Source organism: Chrysemys picta, chromosome 4, assembly GCF_011386835.1.
Source record: "Chrysemys picta bellii isolate R12L10 chromosome 4, ASM1138683v2, whole genome shotgun sequence".
In the NCBI taxonomy this organism is placed as follows: domain Eukaryota; kingdom Metazoa; phylum Chordata; order Testudines; family Emydidae; genus Chrysemys; species Chrysemys picta.
The window spans coordinates 89873535-89894590 of NC_088794.1; the positions used below are offsets into that span (position 1 = coordinate 89873535).

At 40.9% G+C, this 21056-nt stretch overlaps 1 protein-coding gene across 10 annotated transcripts in view; it reads left to right on the plus strand.

The window, feature by feature from the left end:
* SIPA1L1 (signal induced proliferation associated 1 like 1) overlaps nucleotides 1-21056 on the plus strand; it is a 383806-nt gene that overhangs the window by 133931 nt on the left and 228819 nt on the right. For 8 of the 10 annotated variants that reach the window (XM_065595303.1, XM_005309363.5, XM_065595300.1 and 5 more), the window contains one exon: nucleotides 7201-7272. The exons of the other annotated variants lie outside the window; for them this stretch is intronic. The gene's annotated coding sequence lies outside the window, so the exon portion shown is untranslated. The remainder of the gene's footprint in view (nucleotides 1-7200; nucleotides 7273-21056) is intronic. 10 annotated transcript variants of the gene reach the window in all.

The following is a 21056-nucleotide window of genomic DNA, read 5'->3' on the forward strand; positions in this document are numbered from 1 at the left end:
ACTGCTAGGCACCACTGACCTTAAGAAACCGACTACCCTGTCACACTGAGAATCACCTTTTGGAAGAACTTTATGGTCCTAGTTACATAAAAAGCCCTAATTGACCTATTTGTTGTTTTTGTTGAGTGCTGACAAAATTTAGAGTTGTACAGGGTATACAAGATGTGGTCTCAACCTGAGTGGTTTACCAATCTGGGGCCAGCTACCTCTGATAGATTGGCCATCTATGATCCACTGCCAATTGCCTGCAGCCAGAATGCTTAAGAACCATTCAAGAGAGTAAAGGTAAAGGAAGCTGGAGGCAGGGCTTTTTCACTGATAAGCACTTATGAGCAATATGCCTATTTCTAAGCTAAATCTGGCCACACTCTGAATGTGTTATAAAATGCACGGTTTTGCCCTGTGTTTTACAAAGGCTAGCCCATGTACTCCTGATTTTTTTTTTTTTAAACCTACTGATCAGACTGTACTTGTGCTCCAGGTGATAAAGGGGGGTGGGGTGGGGTGGTGTATTTGGTCCCTATATTAGGGAATGACTTTGATTATAATGTAGGCTATATAAAGTGAGCCCAGTTAATGCAATGATAGACACTTTATAAATGTTTATACTAAAAACAAAACAAAAAAACCACACCACCGTGCAAAACTTTCCTCTGTTTAGCATGGCTTTACCAATTTAGAGAGCTATTTTTTTTAAAGTCAACTTCCCTAATCAATAAAAATATTATTTTTTTTTAAAATAAAGCTACTAATAGATGAAAACAGATAAAATTAAAACTTTTCTTCAGCCTTGCAATACAGTTTTGCTAACAACATTGTCAGGGGAATGGATAGCAAACTTTGTTTTAGGTTACCTATCCTTTGAGACTAACAAATTTATTAGAGCATAAGCTTTCGTGGACTACAGCCCACTTCTTCGGATGCATATGCATATGCATCCGAAGAAGTGGGCTGTAGTCCACGAAAGCTTATGCTCTAATAAATTTGTTAGTCTCTAAGGTGCCACAAGTACTCCTGTTCTTTTTGCGGATACAGACTAACACGGCTGCTACTCTGAAACCTATCCTTTGAGAGTTGATTTACTTTATGGTAGCTGAAGCCAGAAAAACCTGCCCTCACGTGGCTTTCTTACATTGGAAGATCTGACATATGTCTTGTTCTTTTGGTTTTAGGGAATGTTGATAGGCTTTTGAGAGTTGCTTCTCTTGAGGATTTCCTTTTTTTACTGGACACTCTCCTTTCTGGCTCTTGTCTTTCATTCAGATATTACTCTGACTTCCTTCTGGTGGGTAGCTCACATAAAGTTACAGAGAAGTGATCAAGTCACTGGCAACTGTCATCCCATCTCCCTCCCATCATACCTTGGGGCAGTGCTTGGTACCTTCCATGGGCCCTACGCAAAATACAAGACTAAGTCAGGAGCAGCAGAAGGTTCCTAAAAGTATGGGGGGGCCCACCGGTGCCGGAACAGTGGCCCCTTCCCTGTGGCCCCACCCAAGCCCTGCGCCTCGCTCACTCCTCTCCATCCCCTTCCCCTCATTGCTTGCCCTTACGGCCGGTAAAAAGTGAGAGGGCATAACCCTCCCACTTTTAAAAGTGTGTGTGAGGGGGGGCATTGCCCCTGGCCCCCCTGTTCCAGCACCCTTGGACTAAATATGAGGGGGGCTGACATACTCACACTGAGTCCGGACCCTCTTAAGTGGAGAGGAAGATGTGCTCTTAGCCAATAATTGTATTTAGCAGTGGCAGGTAAGGACAGTGCTTTTCCCAACTTCTTGAAAACTATATAAGTTAGCTTTCTCTCAGGTAATGTTTGTATTTATTGAAAGGATGAAGTGATTTCAATGCCTGAGACTTAAACTGTAGTTTTCCAAGTGACAAAGCACATTTTCATGTTTACACCACTGGACTGCTTATTCAAGGTCATGCACTGCTTTCACTGTGTGTGTAGGTCTTGTTCATCAGTCAGAGTTTAGCTTGCAGTCTGAGGACAGCACATTTCTCTCCTTTATTTTTGATCTCAGTTTGTGGACATACCTCTTTACTGAAATTGTACTTATGACCAAATTTGGTTTCTTTGAATTGTTCTAGGGTATTCATGAGCTAGGTTCCTGTAGCCAAAGACTAGTTGGAAGCCTCTTTTTAAAAAATTAGTAGGCAAGTTATAATTTAGGGTATTAATCTTTTCAAGTAGAGCATACGTGCATTAACAAGTAATTTTTCTACAATAACAGTGTCTCAGAAAAGCTGCTTTTTGCTTATGTTCAAAATACCATGTGCACCTAATTAAACACCTAAGGTTATTTGGGTTCCACGCCTTCATCACCTCTGTAATTATCTCACCGTCTTGTCAGATGCAGTACAATCTTTTGTTCATATAAACACACCAAAACTTAAAAATCTCAAACTGTAATTTAGCGTGACTTAATTCATTTTCCCACTGACCATTACGTCATAAAAAGCAGTAAATGGTTAAACTTGGTTTTTAAAAAAGTGATTTTTTGGGGGGGAAGGCTGTGTTAAGGCCTCTTATTTACCTTTTCTCTATTCGTGTTTGCAGATTGAAGCCTAGTAGATTCACTGGTTGTTATGGCGGTAGGGCCATCTGGGTTGCCTGAAGAGACTGCAGCTGCTTGGAAGAGCAGTAGTCTATACCATGGGAGGGAGGCATGTATGTGGAATTATGTGATGCTACATTTCCTAATTTAGGAAGACAGCTGCACCTTCATTTCTCCATAGAAATGTGAGCAATGATTCATCTATAGAAGAGATGAATTACTTAGATTCATCCTTTTGAACTGCCAAGATAGTTGTAAAAAATATTACAGTAGTTGTGGTAGGGCTAAGGGATTTAATTTCATGAAATGCATATTGCATTTCACTGAAGGTCACCCACCCTGCTGCCTCAGAAGTAGGGCCCTACCAGATTCATGGCTGTGAAAAATGCATCACGGACCATGAAATCTGGTCTTTTATTATTATATCTAGGGTAAAAGTATACAAAAGTACTGTGCATGCTTCCTTATTTAGGGCAATGTACAAACGTAACAGTAGTACAGTGCAATACGTGTGTATATATACTGTATGAACACAAACAGCGAAATTTGCTCTTTATTCCATGATCAACCCACAAAAAATCTGTGATTTCTCCACGATTTAAGTAGACTCCTACTCATAAGATGAGACAGAAGACCCATCATGCCTCTTATCTAGTCATGTGGCTTGACCACAAGGCAGTTCACAGCCTAGTTCTTGTGGTATATCCCAGCTTCAGTGGCACCCACTTCCTAGAAAGCAGCATGGAATCAAGTGCTTTATCACCCACCCAATCCTGGATCACATAGAAGATTAAAGGAATAAGGGTCTCAAAAGATGACACCAAGAGAGAAGGACCCTTAAGAAGCTTGATTGACAGAAAGATGTACTCCTCAGCTAGTCTCCAGAGGTGTATGTCCAATTATCAGGCTCTGCTGTCAAAATATGACTATCTGAACTGGGACAAGATGTCACAATTCAGAGAAGCTTCCACAGGAATAAAGAGAAGGGCTAAAATACCTAGTGTCTGAGGGGCAATTAATGGCCTGAACATCTCTGCAACCTGCTCTAGATAACCCTGCTGTGGTGGCACATTCAGTGACCACTTCTATTGTCATGTGCATGGCTTCATGGCAGTAATCTTCTGGAATATCCAGGGAGGTCCAAACAACCATCAAGAGTCTCCTGTTCAAAGGTTCTGAATTGTTCAGTGCATGGACTAAGGAAGCTGGCGTAATATGACTCCCTTGTGAGTCCTTCGAACCTGCTCATTTTACCACCTGTCTGGGGTTTTTAGTAGTCATAACATCAGCTCAGAGGGTAGGGAAAATTCAGGCCCTTATGACTGGCCCATTTTATTTGGTATTGAAAAAAGGCGAGCTGACTCTTAATACTCATTCCAAATTCTGGCCTAAAGTTGTCTCTGGTTTTCATTTAAATCAATTGATTCACCTCATGATTTTTTTTACCCCAAACCCCACTCAAACCCAGGGGAAGCTAAATTACATATACTGGATGTATTCAGGGCTCTTTCATACTACCTGGACAGAACAGGAACCTTCAGGAGCTCCCCTAAATTATATGTACCCTTTGCAGATAGGGTTATGGGTCAAGCCATATGCACTAAGGTTGTATGGGTATCCAGCTGTATTAGATCATTTTATGAGATAGCTAGGTTAAATCCAAACTATGAATGTTAAAGCCCCTTCCACCAGAGTTCAGGTAGCATCTGCAACTTCTCTTAAGAATTATCCCTATTTCAGAAGTTTGCAAGATAACTATGTGGGGCTCAGTCCACACTTTCACCCAAAAGTGTTCATTAGTTGAGGTTTCAAGCTCTGATGTCTGCTTTGACAGAGCTGTTGTGCAATGCTTATTTAAATAGGACCCCTAGCACCAACCTCCTGATTGAGGTCACTCCTTGCTAGTCACCAGATGTTGGGTCCATGTAGACAATCATTGAAGAACCACAGTTACTGTAAGCTAAGTAACCATTTTCATAACGATTACAGACTATGTGAAAAATAAGGATTGAAAAAACACAGTACAACAGGCTGCATTTAATAATTTTAATTATATCAAAATTTGGGATTTGTAAATGTTGTGCATACCTAGCTGAAGCTGTGTAATGATTAAACCTCATCTAGAATCTAATAGATTCTTGTTGTTTGTGTCAACTGTCTCTGTCCCTTTAACTAATTTGTATGATTAACATAGGGTATAAATATTGATTTCTGTAGTTATTGTAGCCTTATTATACCAGATACTGCACAAACTGTAAAAATACAGTAAAATCATATCCCTGATTAGAGTGATTCTATAGTGTTAGGATCTACTTTTGAGGATTCTGCATCTTGTCTAGGTATTGTTGATTAGTCAATACTTGTGTTAAATAGCATATTTCTGGATTGTGTTGCTTCCTGGAGACATACACTGTTTGTTGAATGAGTTCAGTGACAAGGGGTCCTGCAATAGATTATTCCAGTGTTCGCTGAAATGAAGAATACAATATATACAACAGTGTTTGAGAAGTTGTGGAAGCCATCTAGTAAGATTTTTTTTTCTCTATAACTGTTGTTTCTCAGATGTATGTATTCTAAGATACATCTACACTTGGGTGGTGTGCAGAGTACAGACACTGCATGCCCAGCTAGCATGGGTATAAATAGCGGTATACCTGGTGAGGCATGGCTTAGGCGAGTAGAGTGCCCTACTAGCCTGAATCCTAGGGTATATACCCAATACGGCTCATTACAGACCCAAGCAGTGCCTCCCATATCTACACTGCTATTTTTAGTAGTGTAGTATCCCTCTGCTTCCCTGCTGCTGGAGCCTCCTCACTGAGTAAAAGACTCTGGCAAGGTTCTGGCAGATCCCTGCTGCTGGAGCCTTTCCCCATTGTCTCCTCCCTGCCAGAGCCTTTCCTCACTTCAGCGAAAGGCATAGCCCCTCAATTCACAATAGATTTCCCACAATCTTCAATGGGAGCTTTGCTCCAAGATCAAGAGTAGATAGAATATGGCAGTGAGTAGTAACTAAACTTTTAGTTCATTTTTTATTGTCGCTTTCTGTGGGAAAATAGGCTCTTCTTGCTGTTTCTGACTCGGGTCATTTCTTTCTCCATCTCCTTTGTTTCTCTCCCTCTTCTGTCTTTGTATCTATTTCTTTCTTCCCTCTGAATTTCCTTTCCTTCAGCGACTCCCATCCCTCTATCTCATCTGCTAAAATGATTAGCAATGAAATAGAGAGACAAAGATGGGTGAGGCAATATCTTTTATTGAACCATCTTCTGTTAGTGAGAGAGATGAGCTTGAAAGCTTGTCTTTCTTACCAACAGAAGTTGGTCCCAAAAAAGATAACTCACCCACCTTGTGTCTCTCTAATATCATGGGACCAACACAGCAACACCACCATCGCATACATCAGTGAAATAGTTGGTTAGTTTGAAGTGCCACCTTCATGCATTGAGTTAACATTCTAGTGGGATTAATACAGTGTGTGTGGGGGGGGAGTTCATGCCTCTGAACCATTGTTTCAGGCTGTCTGCAGATTTGGGAAGACAATTGGGTATTTGTTACATTTGGTTGATGTCTGGAGGGTTTTCAGCCAAGTACATCAAAAAGGTCACAATGTCGCCTGTGGGCTGGGAGTTTGACTCCTCTGCTCTTTAAAATGGTAGAATGTACACCCATTTTAAATCAAGCCTCCATTAAGAGGCCCAAAGAAAGTTAGAGGTAGATCCTACAGTTAGAGAGTCTACAAGTTCCTAGGGTAGACCTGGAAAGAGGAAGAAGTGTGTGTGTGTGTGTGTGTGTGTGTGTGAGAGAGAAAATATATTATATATTTAGTGTGTTCTTAGATATTTTTTTTTATTGTGCAATTCATCTTAATAAAAAGCGTCTCTTGGACACCTCCCATCATTTCCAGTGGCATAATCCACTTCCCCTGTCATCTACATCTTAAAATATTCCTGTGGCAACTACAGCAATTGATTAAATGGAAAATTAATATTAGGAAAGCATATATTATATTTTTAGCTTCTTCTAATGCAGTTTATCAGTTAGAAACAACAAGGGAAGCCAACATTGTGTGACCAACCAGCTCTCCACTGCCATAAGCAAGCACTCTGTGGACATGGTCCATATATTATAGTTTGAGAATTGAAGATTTAAGGCATTTGATAATCTGAGATTACTGCTGTCTCAGTATATTTGATTCAGCATGTTTGGTCTGGAATTGGAGAGTTATTTTAAATATATGTATGAAGTGTTCTAAATTTAGTTTGTGTTTTAAAATTTTCCACAAGTCCAAGAAGGTATGGATAAGTGCAATATAGAAATCAAAATAAACAAATACATGCATTTTGCTTAGTTGTAGCTTTTTAATATGCATTCATAGTATATACTGTGATTGTTGGAACATTTTAGTATGCTGCAAACACATGTTAATTAGTATGCATGTGATTTTTGTTGTTGTTTAACAATTATATATTTTTAAAATTTGGGAGGTTGGCTGACAAAGTATCAGAGATCCTGAAAATATGCTATGTTTCAGCGCATGCTACAATTTTTCTTAAAGCCAATTAATACATGTTATACTGCAACAATGGTAGCACCTATTATTGCAATTTAAAAACACTAAAATAAATTACTTTTGATTTTGCAGGTTTCTAGTGAGTATTTATTGTTGAGTTCATGAGGGACAGAGCAGAAACCAGGATCTGTAAAGTAAGAAAAGGTAAGTTAATAATTTTAAGGCCAGAAGGGGCTACTGTGTTTATCAGTTCTGACTTCCTGCATAGCACAGGCCATAAGCCTTGCCTGAATTAATTTCTGCTTCAAGTCCAATAGTTGTGGTGGAACTAGAGTTATACGTCTTGGAAGAACATCCAATGTTGATTTAAAAATCTGGAGAATCCACCATAACCCTTGATAATTTGTTTCAATTGTTAATGACCCTCACTGTCAAAAGTATGTGCTTTATTTCTAGTCTGAATTTTTTTAGCTTCAACTTCCAGCCACTGGATTTTGTTATACACTTGTCTGCTAGACTGAAGAGCCCTCTGTTATCCAATTTCTGTTCCCCATGTAGGTACTTATAGACTGTGATCAAATCACCCCTTAACCTTCTCTTTGATAAACTAAACAGATTGAGACTTGAGTCTTTCCCTACTAGGCATGTCTTCCAAACTTTTAATCATTCTTTTGGCTCTTTTGTGAAATCTGACTAATTTTGAACCTCCCTCTTGAACTGTGGAAACCAGAACTGTACACAGTATTCCAGTAGTGGTTACACCAATGCCAAATACAGAGGTAATATAATCTTCCTGTTCCTATTTTATGTTTCCCTGTTAATACATCAGAGAATTGCATTAGACCATATAGTCACAGCTACACACTGGAAGCTCACATTTATCTAAATATGCTCAAGAAAGCTAACGGATAACTTTGAGTTAATGCACTAGGACTTTGACTTCTGAAGATCAGAGTTCACATTTTTCCTCTGGTTACAAGTGAAAATGAGTTTGTTTCAGTCTAATTGTAGTCACAGCTTATACATATTATAAGACCACCTCTCATAACCCTAGTAGGCACTGATGAAAGACATAGATCTCAGTCTGAGAGACACCATGATGGTAAACTCATAAATTATTTCAACATAAGGTACTAATTATAGATATATATAGAAATATAAAAAATGTACACACATAATAATGTCTGTGTTGTGAGTTATGCTTTGTGGGGTTTGAGTTAAAGTTTTTAGAATTTGTAAGGGGAATTTCCTCCTTTTAACAATGTCATTGTTTATACTTTCCATATTTTGAGTTACTAAAATGTCAATATTTTACGCTTATAGTTCTTGCATTCAGTTAATATCTCAAACATGTAACTTGTCATGAATTGATTATTTCCTTTCTTTCATCAGCTTTGCACTTTTTAATGGTAATATTCTTATGTATTTTTGTATAATTTAAAAAAAATTTCAACTTTAACTGTAATAGCAACATTTTAACATACATTTCCTCTGAGTTTTTAAAACTAACATAAGGAGCCCTAAGTTTAAAAAAAAAAAAAGTTTGTCTAAATATTCTACTAAGGGTGCACAAAGTTTTCTACATAATAAGGCTTCGTATATGTAGCAGGGTTGTGTGTGTGGTGTGGATGTGCACACATCATTAGCTGTCACATATGTACTAGGTGGTGCAGGGAGCTCCCATTTAGCATATGTGTCTAGGCGGTTGTAGTCAAACTTTGTCATACAGGCTGGTGGGTTTTTTTCCCTTCGTTGGCTTTAGAGAGTAATACTCAAGCACTATTTTTCAGTACTGAAAATGAATGAATGTGGGGGAGGAGTATATGAGATAGTGATTGGGTGTGTGAAAGACTGTGGTATGGAAATGTAGAGTGGAGGGAATGAATGAAGAAGGAAACTGAGAATTGGAATAGTGGATGGAAAAGGGAGGACGGGGACAACCCACTAGTTTACCAGCAAGTAGATGCAGCCTCAGCAACCGTTTCTGAGTGGCATACAACACTTGACCATAACTCCCTTTAAATACACAAACTGTTATGTATTGGTAAATTGAGGGGCGATATGGTCAAATTTGATCTGCTCAATATACTGTATATTTTAGATTGATTCTTCATTGCCTTGCACCTTTGTGTAATTATTTACATGTATACAAAGTGGGGGCAAATTGCTACTATTCTGATTTAGCAGCACTTTATCCTCCTTTACATAGGTATAAATACTTACACAAAGTGCAAGGAGGTAGTGCAGAATCATACCTATTGTTTACAGATAAAAATTAAACATGTATTAGCTTTTTATTGTAACGTTTTGATAACCTTATTAAAATCATTCAGTCTCCTTTGCTTTTTTTCTTCCTTCTATTTCCTTCATTGCTCACCTGTTCATTTACTGTTTTTTCCTTTCCAGGACATCATATTTTTCCTTATGTCTTTTTTCAGTGTCCTAAGGTATTTTCATAATCACCCTTTATTCCCTTCAAAATCTGCTTTTTTATCTCTTCTGTCCACTTGTCAGTTTCTCCCACTTTCTTCCTTCTCATCCCCAGCCTTGTCCCCAATTTCTCTTCCATTTCTAATTTATTTTATTTATGAATCACTTTCTCCTGTCTCTCCTCTGACTTCTTACGAGCATTATCCCCCACTGCTCAGACACATCCATCACCTAAGATTCATAGAACTCAGCCACAACATATGCTGGGCAAAGCCCCTCAGGCTCACTTGTGTGTGCATTGCCTTCTTTCCTCCTCCCATGACATTCATGCATGCACACAAGTTCTCTGGACATAGCAGTGTGTGCATGTTCACACTGATACTGATGCAGCTCCCTAGTTCCTGCGACAGTGAAATTTCCAGTAGGAGGAGACAATTCCACACAGGGCCGGTGCAAGGAAGTTTCGCGCACTAGACGAAACTTCCACCTTGCGCCCCTGCGCCCCCCCCCCAGCCCTGCGGCAGCTCCCCCGCCCCCCCCTCCACCCTGAGGCCCCCCCCCCCCCCCCCGTGGCAGCTCCCCCCTGCACTGAGGCACCCTCCCCCCGCCCGGGGATCCGTGCGGCAGCTCTGACCCAGGGAACCCCTGGGCTGCTGGAGGTGCGCTGACCCAGGGGAACCCCTGGGTCCTGCCGGCAGCTCAGACTCCCTCTCCCTCCCAGTACAGCGGCCGCTGTTTAAAAAAAAAAAAAATTGGGGGTGCCAAAAAGCGGCACCCCCAAATCTTGGCGCCCTAGGCAACCGCCTAGTTGGCCTAAATGGTAGCACCGGCCCTGATTCCACAGGAGAATGGGTGGTAAAGGGAAGATAGCTGAGACCTGCCCATAGTTCCCTTTGCAGGGGAGGAATAAGCACTACACTGGATGCTTTTTTCCATAGATGGACCAATAGTCAGGAGGGGATTGTAGCCTGGCAAAGTGATGAACTACACAGTTTGCTGGGGACTGAGCGCCTTCCTGTTTTTTCACCAGCTGGCTTTGCTTTAAGATCAAAGGTTTTGTATCACTCCTTACACACCAAGTGAGGTGGGGTGCTCTCATTCTTTGCCAGCTTTGCTGCTGCTTAAAGCGACCCTTGGGAATAAAAGGGAAATAGGGAGAAATCTGGGAAGGTGTAAGAAATTGAAAGAGGGCCTGGGAGAAGAGAGCACAGCCCAAGCAGCTGGTCATTGAATACTTACTTTTGTGTTAATGGAAATGAAGCTGTGGGTCAGGCTGAGCACCTGGGGAGTTGTCCTTTCTTCAGCAGTGAAGGCCAGCAATGGACCTACAGCGTAGCTTCAGCTTTCAGTGAAATGGCTTGGATATAAAAATGACATGTGAGTTTCACAATCATCTGTATAGGAATCTAAAACCTGTACTGAATGCCAGATTAAATTTTTGGACAACTTGGACTCATTTTTTCTTGGATTGAAACCATGAGTGTTGCCTTTCAGCTAGAACAGAAATTTTACAATTGAGTTATATATACTTAAATGGAATCCAAATACTGCCTAGCTCCTTCTCTGTAGTGTCATGAAAATCTTAAATGTGGACCTTTGCAAGCTGTTTAGAAAGACACTATGTAGCATCAGTAATGTGGTTGCTTATCTTGGCTAGAAATTTTTCAGTGACCAGTTTAGTCTGCTGTAGTGGGTGCTTCATAATTGCAGCTCAATATGGTATGTAAGATTTTGCAGGATTTTCTAGTCCTCTACCATCACCAGGGCTCAAAAAATCTCCCCCAGACCTACCTGCACAGCTGAAAATACCTGTGTTGCCATGCTCCCAACGCTGCACCTTTTTTTCATTTCTTTTATTGTACTTTCCCTCTCTCTTACCTTCTCCATTAAATCACTTTCTGCTGTCCTCACACTGTAAACTAAGGGTCTCAAACTCAATTTACCTTAGGGCCAGTGCCAGTTCTCAGATCCTCCCAGCGGGCCAATAATGTCACTGAAGATGGTGTTCAGAAAGGAAAACATTTATATTGTATTTTATATTTTGAATTTCTTAGAAATAATAAAACTATCATACAACTTTATACAATTCTTCGCCTGCCAGAGAGTTTTTATTGTTTGCCAGACACGTGGCAATGCTTCAGTTCTGTCAGTTTGTTGATATTTGGCCTCAGTGACTGAGCAGTTGAAACTTTGAGGATTGCCGCAAGGTGTGCATCAGATGGTTGTGTTCGGTATTTTGACTTGTTTTTTGCCATCCTCAAGTCAGTTAATGAAGGTGACCTCTGCTATCTACGATCAACTCTGGAACTGCCAGTCTATCTACTGAGCAGAAAGATGTCTCACTAGTTTAATATTTATCCTTTTTCTAAAGCTGTTTTAAATAATTAAGCTTTATAACTTCAATATAAGAATATTAAAAACCTTTGGTTATTGATTTAAAAATGAACTTACCTTTTCCCATAGGTGAATTGTTTGCCTCAGAGTTCATAGGAACCTCTGAGGTTCCCATAATAGAACTTACAACTTCCCACTCAGATAATAGAGTGTATGGGATAAATACATTTTTACTGAAATACTCTCTAATATGGCAGGAGTTATCAAATGGCACTGTTCGACATAGTCTTAAAAGTTCTTTTTCTTAGTTTGTAAGAAGGGTATGATTGAAGAAATGTTGCATTGTTTTTTTTAAATGCTGCTTATTTTTTGTGGGGAGCTGTGGCAAGCAGTTGGAGAGCTAGCTCTCTGCCTTTCAATCTCTTTAATTAGAATTAATTTTGGAGGCAGAGTTGTTGTGCATAAAATTAAGACACTCTCCTGAAGCACTTTAAGTAATTCTGAGAGATGGAGATCGTATTACTGATGATGCTAGCAGGAAAGTTTCGTAGTGTTGAATTAAACTATATGTTACAGATTTTATTTTGAAATCTGTGGAAGCTTTACTCTTATGTTTCATTTTCACTGATGCTTTCAATCAGTGCTTTTCGTTAACAGTGAAGAATCTCTCTGCAGGAAATGGATGTTTCTGAAAAATGTGATGTATGTTTTGTTATGTTATTTAAAATTGGCAATCTGGTGAATGTAGCGCTCGTGGACAGGAGTCTGATTAACTCTAGTTAGAATGTGACATACTATAGAGTTGGCAATTGTTGTGAAAACCCTCACTTTTCCCAATACTACTGTGTCAGTGCAGTTATCACTGGCACATCCATGATATTCTAATCCAGTCTTGAGCAGACTGGCAAATGTCATGTACTGTTTTACAGTTTTATGATGTGAGTGGATGTTCACGAGGAATTTAGGAGAGATTGCAAATTCACGTTCACATGTGAGGATTCAAGGCCAAATAAGCGCATTCCACCTAAGTCCTTAACTAAATGTACCCATTATAGAAAGAGTGGGAAAGTAAGCTGTTTTATGGAGTTTTTGTGTTGCAGATCAGACAGCAACTATAGAGGTAAAAATCTTTCAGCAGCTTAGTATATATTTAAACTGGACCTATATTGTGTACTTTTGTTGTAAATTTATATAGATTCATATCCAGAGAAAAGAGTAGGAGGATGATGTTTGTCTTTTGTAAGTTTACTTGGCACTCATAAATGATAAAATTTTACAGTATGTCGTAAAGCTAGAGACACGTATGAAAATTCCCTGTGTTCATGGTATTATACCCTGCCCTTCTTGCAGGTGGAACTAAATAATAATGCCTAATTTATATGCTGTATTTAAAAACTAAGCTATGTACCAATCCAGAATGAATCATCTTTTCATTTAAAAAGTGGGGCAGTAAGGAGAGTACATTATTTTTCATTCCTAGAAACTGAATCAAAGTGGGGAAAAATAATTTCATATACAATATTATGGCTGGAATTCTACTTAAGGATATTTGCATTTATTTTGAACCTCTCTTTTTTGCATATGGTGCAAATGAGAAAAAGAAATGTCTCTGTAAAACAGCAATAAGCCTTGTACAAAAACAGTGTCTAAAAAAGTCTTTCTAGGGTCTGTAGTAATAAAACAGTGTTAAGATCAACCTTGGGAGCTTAAGAAAGGAGGTGCTAGCTGGATTTTTTAAAGAACAAGAGCTTTAAGCTTTGAGAGGTTTTTTTATTCCTTCTCACCCATTATACACATGTAAAAATAGACTCTGGTAATTTAAAGCTAGGAGAAGAATCTCTTATTAATGACAAATGTGTGTCTGGATTATCTCCCAGGCAATGTGGTTGTCTAGGATTTTGTGTAGCAGAGTGTATCCCTTCAAGTTAACAGCAAAGAAATGAAAGTCTCTTGGAAATAAAAGCCACTGAAGGCATTGATCTTGGAAGAACAGATTGAAGCCAATAATTTTAGTTTTATTATTAATTTCTTGTGTGATATGATTAACTAACATGTTATGTCATATATAATCATTGTATGCTAAATAGAGTTCATTTGTAGGATTATAGAAGAATAAGATTGATCAGTAGTTAGAAGGGATAATTATGTATTTGGTATCTTAAGTAAGTAGTGCTGAAATGCAAGGCCTACAGGCTGAGGCCTATAAGATTTTAACTTAGCCATACGAAGCTATAGGCTTAGAAAATACTTGACATAAATAAGTGATCAAAGAATGACCCTGTGCCACAAGATTACGGGAAAAGATGTATCAGTGGATGATATTGTGAAAAATTAAGAGTAGTTTTTTGCTTACAAGATATAGTCAGAATCACATTATAAAAAGAGGGTGCCCAGGTTAGGAAAATTGAGCTCCCTATGGGAAAGTCCAGCTGGAACCATCCCACTTAGAGGAGAGGAAAGTGATCATCTTTAGATGCTGTGGAGACTGCATCCATGGCTGTGGTTATGCACAGGGCATCATGGCTTCAACTCTTTTACTGTGTATGAATCCTTATGGAGAAGTTTATATCTGCACCTGAAATCCATGGGTTAAATCCTAACCCCATAGAAGTCAATGATAAAACTACCATTGACTTCAGTACACCCAAGTTTTTGCCCCAGATGTATTCATCACAACCTACACAGAAAGGGATGCTGGTGGTTCAGGTAGTATATCGCTGTCACAGATATATTTAAGTAAGTTTAGTATCATAGTTTTACCATTCACAGCCTCGATTACCATTTGAAATGTAGCAGTACTGGACTCTCTCCAGTACTTTGCTAATTGTGCACTTTGAGTGAAGACATTTAGTAACATATGCTAGGTGGGATGCTGTATTGGGAGAAGTTTTTTTAATGAAGCGTAAAACTGCATTTGCTCTGTGGTTAACAGGATGGATTTTTAAAGGGTTACTTGATGTGTAAAGAAGAATGTTGACTGGGAGTCAGGAGTCAAGTTGCATTGCTGGCTCTGCCATAGACTGACTGTATAACTTTGGGCAAGTCACTTAACTTCTTGTGTCTCAGCTGATCTATTTAATGAGGTTCCCTATCATACACAAGAAGGAGCTATAGAATTTAAGCACATCAGGTTCTACTCTGCATATTTGGTCTCCAGAGTTTATATTTTATAGCCAGAGACAGCAAGCTAGGAGTGGGGAAACTCTTCTAGATTCTCCCACTCCCTCAGCTGTACTAAGGTGTGTGACTAGCTTTGCCCGTTACTTTTGGGTATGCTCATTTATTAGGGTTACTCTTCTGGGGGCGGGAAGGGTGGGTTTTCTGTAATTCTATCAATGTACTACTTGTGTCCTCTTACGGAGCTCTACTTCTCTCTGCTGCAAGTTCCCTCCCAATGGAGCTGTCTTGCAGGACCTAGGTTCCCCAGGGCTGGGTTCTTCCAGCCCCAGAATCACAGACAGACAGACACCACATCTTGAGAGGACTGGGTTAATCAGCACTCCCAGGCTGACCCCTTGTATGTCCCTGGACTCAGTAGGCTGGGTTAAGCAGCATTTCCAAGCTGTCACCCTCATAGGCCCTTGGATTCAGCAGGCTGGGTCAAGCAGCACTTCCAAGCTGCCACTCTCATATGTCCCAGGTTCAGCACATCCCTATCCCACTTTCACGTTACAATTGTTTTGGTAGTTAGTGGTGTGGCTCCACTAATTAGGTGCCTGGACCCTAGAGAAGATGCACATGTATGGTGAGGTGGTGGCCTTGGGGGAAATAGTGGTTAGGTGGGAGGGGGCAGTGGGGTGAGAAGAGGGGGTGGGGGGAATTTGGGATGTGCAGGGCTGCGGCGGCCAGAGAAAGAGGTGACTTTCCCCAGCTCCAGAGCTGTGGCTGCCGGCGAGCGACCCCCCTCCTTCCCAGCCTCAGCTCTATGGGTAATGTGGTGTGGGAGACCCCTCTCAGGGGACCCAGCTCAGTGGCTACCACAGCGGGGAAGACCGCTCTCTTTCCCAGCCCCAGCTTGGGGGGCTGCCGTGGCGGGGGAGACCCCTCTCTTTCCCAGCCCCAGCTCGGGGGCTGCCGCGGCAGAGAAGAGAGGGCACATCCATCGCATTAGAAAGGTAAGACTGCTGATATTAAAATGAGTTGTATGCTTTTATTTGTAGAACAAAAAAGTGTATTACTTTTTTTTATATAGCACTTTTATCCAAAGCACATTACAATAGTTAGCTAACGATACAAACAACATTTGGAAAGATCATTAAGTGGTCCACTGAGACCCTCAGCAATTTTCAAGTGGTCTGCGGAAAAAAAAAAGTTTGAGAACCACTGGGATAGAGTATTGGGTCATTCGACTAGATCCCAAGCAGCCTCTGCAGCATTTTTGTCTCTTGTGCCCATATTAGACATTTGCAAAGTGGCAACCTGGTTGTCTTGTCACATGCTTGTTTCTCACTACACAATCTCTCAACAACCTAGAGACAATGCTAAATTTGGACGAGCAGTTCTCCAGTCCTTGTTCAAATAGACTCCTCGCCCACTTCCAGATGGGACTGCTTGTGAGTCACCTGGGGTGGAATGGGCATGTGCAATGACTTGATGAAGAAAAAATGGTTACTAACCTTTTTGTAACAGTTGTTCTTCGAGACGTATTGCACATGTCCATTCCACAACCCACCCTCCTTCCCTTCTTTTATCATTCATTCTGGTAGGAAGGAACTGAGGGGGTTCTGGAGCTGCTCAGCCCTTTATGCCTGTGCGATATGTGTGAGACAACAGAAGGTGCTTGTGCTGCCCCTGATGGGTACTGCTAAAGGTAAAAATTCTCCAGCAGTTGGGCAATGGCGTGCCCAAACACCTACAGTGGAATGGACATGTGCAACACATCTCAAAGAACAGTTACGGAAAGATTAGTAACTGTTTTTTTAATACTTTTATCCTATTTTAGTTAAGTATATTATTTGAGCTACCATTTTTGTTCCTGTCCTTCCTCAAACCACATGCATTTATTTTTAGCAAATGAATTAATGTCAGCAACAGTGATACTCAAGCAGTCCTACAATAACAAACCAATATGTGAGCACAATAGAGGAAAAATAACTTGTTAGGAAAGATTTCAGTTTTAAGCTTCCACAGGGTGATTTTAAACAGTAACAAACATTAGGAAGTACTGTGGTAGTACATGATGCTTATCTCTGAAGTCTGCAGTAATGGGTATAGACCAATCCAGGTGGATGTGGGTGGCTTGTTTTCCTTTACTCACTGCAAGATACTGTACACATCCTTTGAAGTCTGTATTATAATCTTCCTTCATTACTCTTTCGGAAACAGTTTACCTAATATCTATTTTTACTTCGTAGACTAAATGCACTGTTGGCTAATCTGGAATCTTGTCGTGGATTTTATGAATATTATAGTATTTGTTGTTTATCAACATTCTCAGACATAAATTTGAAATTTTTTTGTTAATTTTACAAAATATTTAAACAAGCTTAATCTCCAAATTTTTTGTCTTCAACTCAGCTGCTAAATTCCTGAGATTAAGATGCTGTTGGTGGGGAGAGGGTTTCAGATGTAAGAAAAAATTAGTTTCAAAACAAGGTTTATTGCTTCTTCAAAGGTTTTTTTAAAAAAATCTAAGACTGCTTACCTAGTTCATAGATAATAATTGTGAAGATCTTAATTGCTGAATTCTTATGATTTTCACCTTAAGTTCTTGGAGCTGTGAGTTTGAGAACCAGTGCTATGAAATGATTGAGAATGCCGCATTTCTTCCATAGTTTCATAAATTAAATTTGGCCGGTGTGTGAATGATTATATTCCTGTGGCTTTCAATATTCTCCAGATTCTTTGCCCCTAGATAGACAATGTTTTTAGCCTGCAAATAAGTGGACATTGGACTCAGAATTTAGATACCAGATATCATAGAATATATTAGTGTTTCTGAGTTATGAATCAAGGGTGCCTCTCCCTTCATTTGGTACTTACTTTGCTAGTAGAATTGTTAATTTACAAGATTTTTTTTAGACAGGAATTTGTTAGAATAGGTTTTGTCTACTATTAATCTGAGCTTGATATGTAAGTTAAAACCCGCTTGTGCTGGTGAGACAAGGTGGGTGAGGTAATACCTTTTATTGGACCAACTTCTGTTGGTGAGAGAGACAAGCTTTCAAGAGCAAACAGAGCTCTAATTCAGGTCTGGGAAACGTACACAGGCCTGGTCTACACTAGAAAAAGTTTGCTTAACTATGTCACTCAGAGGTTTGAAAATTTTACATTCCTGAGCAGCATAGTTAAGTTGACCTAGCCCCCAGTACAGACAGTGCTAGGCTGATGGAAGAATTCTGCTGGCAACCTAGCTACTGTCTCTCAGGGAGGTGGATCTCCTATGCCAACGGGAGAACACTTCCTGTCGATGTAGGTAGTTTCTATGCTGAAGTGCTACAGCGGCTCAGCTGCAGCAGCATTTTCAAGTGTAGACAAGCCCTCAGAGTGTCTCAGCTAAATACGAGGTGGAATGGATTGGTTAGCATAAGTAACTAACACACATTTCGAGGGACGATTCAAGGTGAAGTGGTCAGTTAACACTGGTGTGTAAGTTTCTAGAGCTTTGCTGAGGAAAATTGTTTGTACATAGAAGATGCTGGCGTATAGGAAAGTTCAGCAGCACAAGTCTTTTTAGAGAGGTTGGGGAAACACCTGCCTCTCTCAGGTTTTGGCCATTGCATCTGAGATAGTGTTTTGGACTTCCCGAGCTGTGGAATTTTCGGTATGCCAGTTCACAGAAGGCTAACCTGTCTTTTGTGGGGCTCTTTTGATTATTTATAGTTCTAGCAGGAAGGAATACTGATGCAACAAAAATTATCTTTGTAATATCTAAACAAGATTAACTGCGAGAATAATTTCCTGGAATGGTTAGAAGAAATACTGCGTACCCAAAGTATAAAGAATCATTGTTAACCTTTCAGTGGTGATGGGTACTTTCTGTTTTGGGTTTTTGCTAAGTATGTAATTGAAGCATTATCACTGCTATAAACCATCTAGAGTTGCCAACTTTCTGATTGCAGAAAACCAAACACCCTTGCCCTGCACCCTTCCCTGAGGCCCTGCCCCTGCCATGCCCCTTCTGAGTCCCCACCCCTATTCACTCCATCCCCCTCACTCTGTTGCTCACTCTCACTCACACTTGCTCATTTTCACTAGGCTGGAGCAGGGGGTTGGGGTGTGGGAGGGAGTTAAGGCTCCGGGGTGGGGGGCGTGCGGCTTCTGGGGTGGGCCAGAAATGAGGGGTTCAGAGTGTGGGGAGGGGCTCCGGCTGGGGGTGTGGGCTCTGGGGTGGGGCCAGGAATGAGGGGCTTGGGATGTGGAAGGGGGCTCAGGCCTGGGGGAGGGGGTTGGGATGTAGGGGGGTGAGGGCTCCATCTGGGGGTGCAGGCTCTGGGGTGGGCCAGGGATGAAGGGTTCGGAGTGAGGGAGGGGGTGCGGGCTCTGGGAAGGAGTTTGGGTGTGGGAGGGGGCTTTGGGCTGGGGCAGGGGATTGGGGTGTGGGCTCTGGCAGGGTGTTAAGGTGCAGGAGGGGGTTCCAGGCTGGGGCAGGGCCGCCCAGAGGATTCAGGGCACCTGGGGCAAAGCAATTTTGGGGGCCCCTTCCATAAAAAAAAGTTGCAATACTACAGAATACTATATTCTTGTGGGGTCCCCTGTGGCGCCTGGGGCAAATTGCCCCACTTGCCCCCCCCTGCCCCGGGCAGCCCTGGGCTGGGGCTGGGGTGTGGGAGGGAGTGCAGGCTCCCCAGGGAGATGGGTGCAGGAGGGGGCTCTGTGCTGAGGCAGGGGGTTCAGGGTGTGGGCTCCAGGCAGTGCTTACCTCAGGCAGCTCCCAGAAGTGGCTGGCATGCCTGGCTGCTAGGCAGAGGCACGGCCAGGTGGCTCTGCTCACTGCCCCCGCCCGCAGGCGCTGCCCCTGCAGCTCTCATTGGTCATGGTTCCTGGGTAATGGGAGCTGCAGAGCCAGTGCTGGGAACAGGGGGCAGTGCTCGGATCCTCCCTGCCAACCCCTGCGCCTACGAGCTAGACATGCTGGCCGTTTTTGGGAGCTGCGTGGAGCCAGGTAGGAAGCCTGCCAGCCCATCTGTGCTGCCAAACAAGACTTTTAATGGCTTGGTCAGTGATACTGACCGGTGCCGCCAGGGTCCATATTTGACCAGGCGTTCCGGTCAAAAACTGGACACCTGGCAACCCTAAGTCCACCCTAAAGGGTTTTTTTGTTTTGTTTTTGTTTTTATAAAGCAGGGTTGGCATGGTATTAAGGTAAAGGTTAAACCTGAATATCTGTCTGCTGTAAATACAGCATACAGAATAGGCCAGTGTCCCTTTTCTCTTTTGAGTCCGAATTACTTCCATAAGTCAGAATTTAGCTGTCTACTTCTTAGAAACACAGTTGGCATTGGAAACTTGACTTGAAACCCAAAAGACTAAACAGAGACAGAAATGCCAAAAGAATTGCCAAAAAGACAAGAAAAAGGAATGTATATTATACAGATATCAAGGTTACTATGAAATGTGCAATTTTTCTCAAACTGTACTGGTTAATTTTAAAGTAAGACATTTTGTTTAGTTTCACAAAAGGAGCCAAGAAACTTTAAAGCTGAACTTGAAAATGAAGGTACTTTTCCTTTTTTTCTTGACTATTTTTTGTACATTTATTTGAAGCAATATAATATACGTGCAATAAGAAAAGGAAATACCTCAGATAGCTTTTCCCTTGTGATTTGCTATAAAACATCTTAGAAAAACCAAGATGATCTAAATGAGCATAACATATGAGGTCTTGTTTTCATTTGTTTGTCAACCTATCTTACAATATGCTTTTAAGCACATTATCATTACCTAATCCATGACATGCTGTTTAGCATTTGGAAGTGCCCTTTTCAGATGACTTTAAGACTTGAAAAATGGCCTTTCTTTCTATAAGATTCCTTCATTCTGTGCATTTTCTTTAATTTCATATTAGACAAATCAGAGTAAAGTTTATGGTAAAAGGGTATTTTTAACATTTTAAAAAATTAAAATACATTTTAAAACTTTATTTTTTGCTAACTTTTTTTTGTTCATTTCCCCACTGGAGTTTTTCCATACGGCTGCTGGAAATGTGAAGAGCCTCACGACTTGAGGTGACTGTGCTATCTAAAGGAGAGGAGACTGTGAAGAACATCTAGGCATGACTCTAA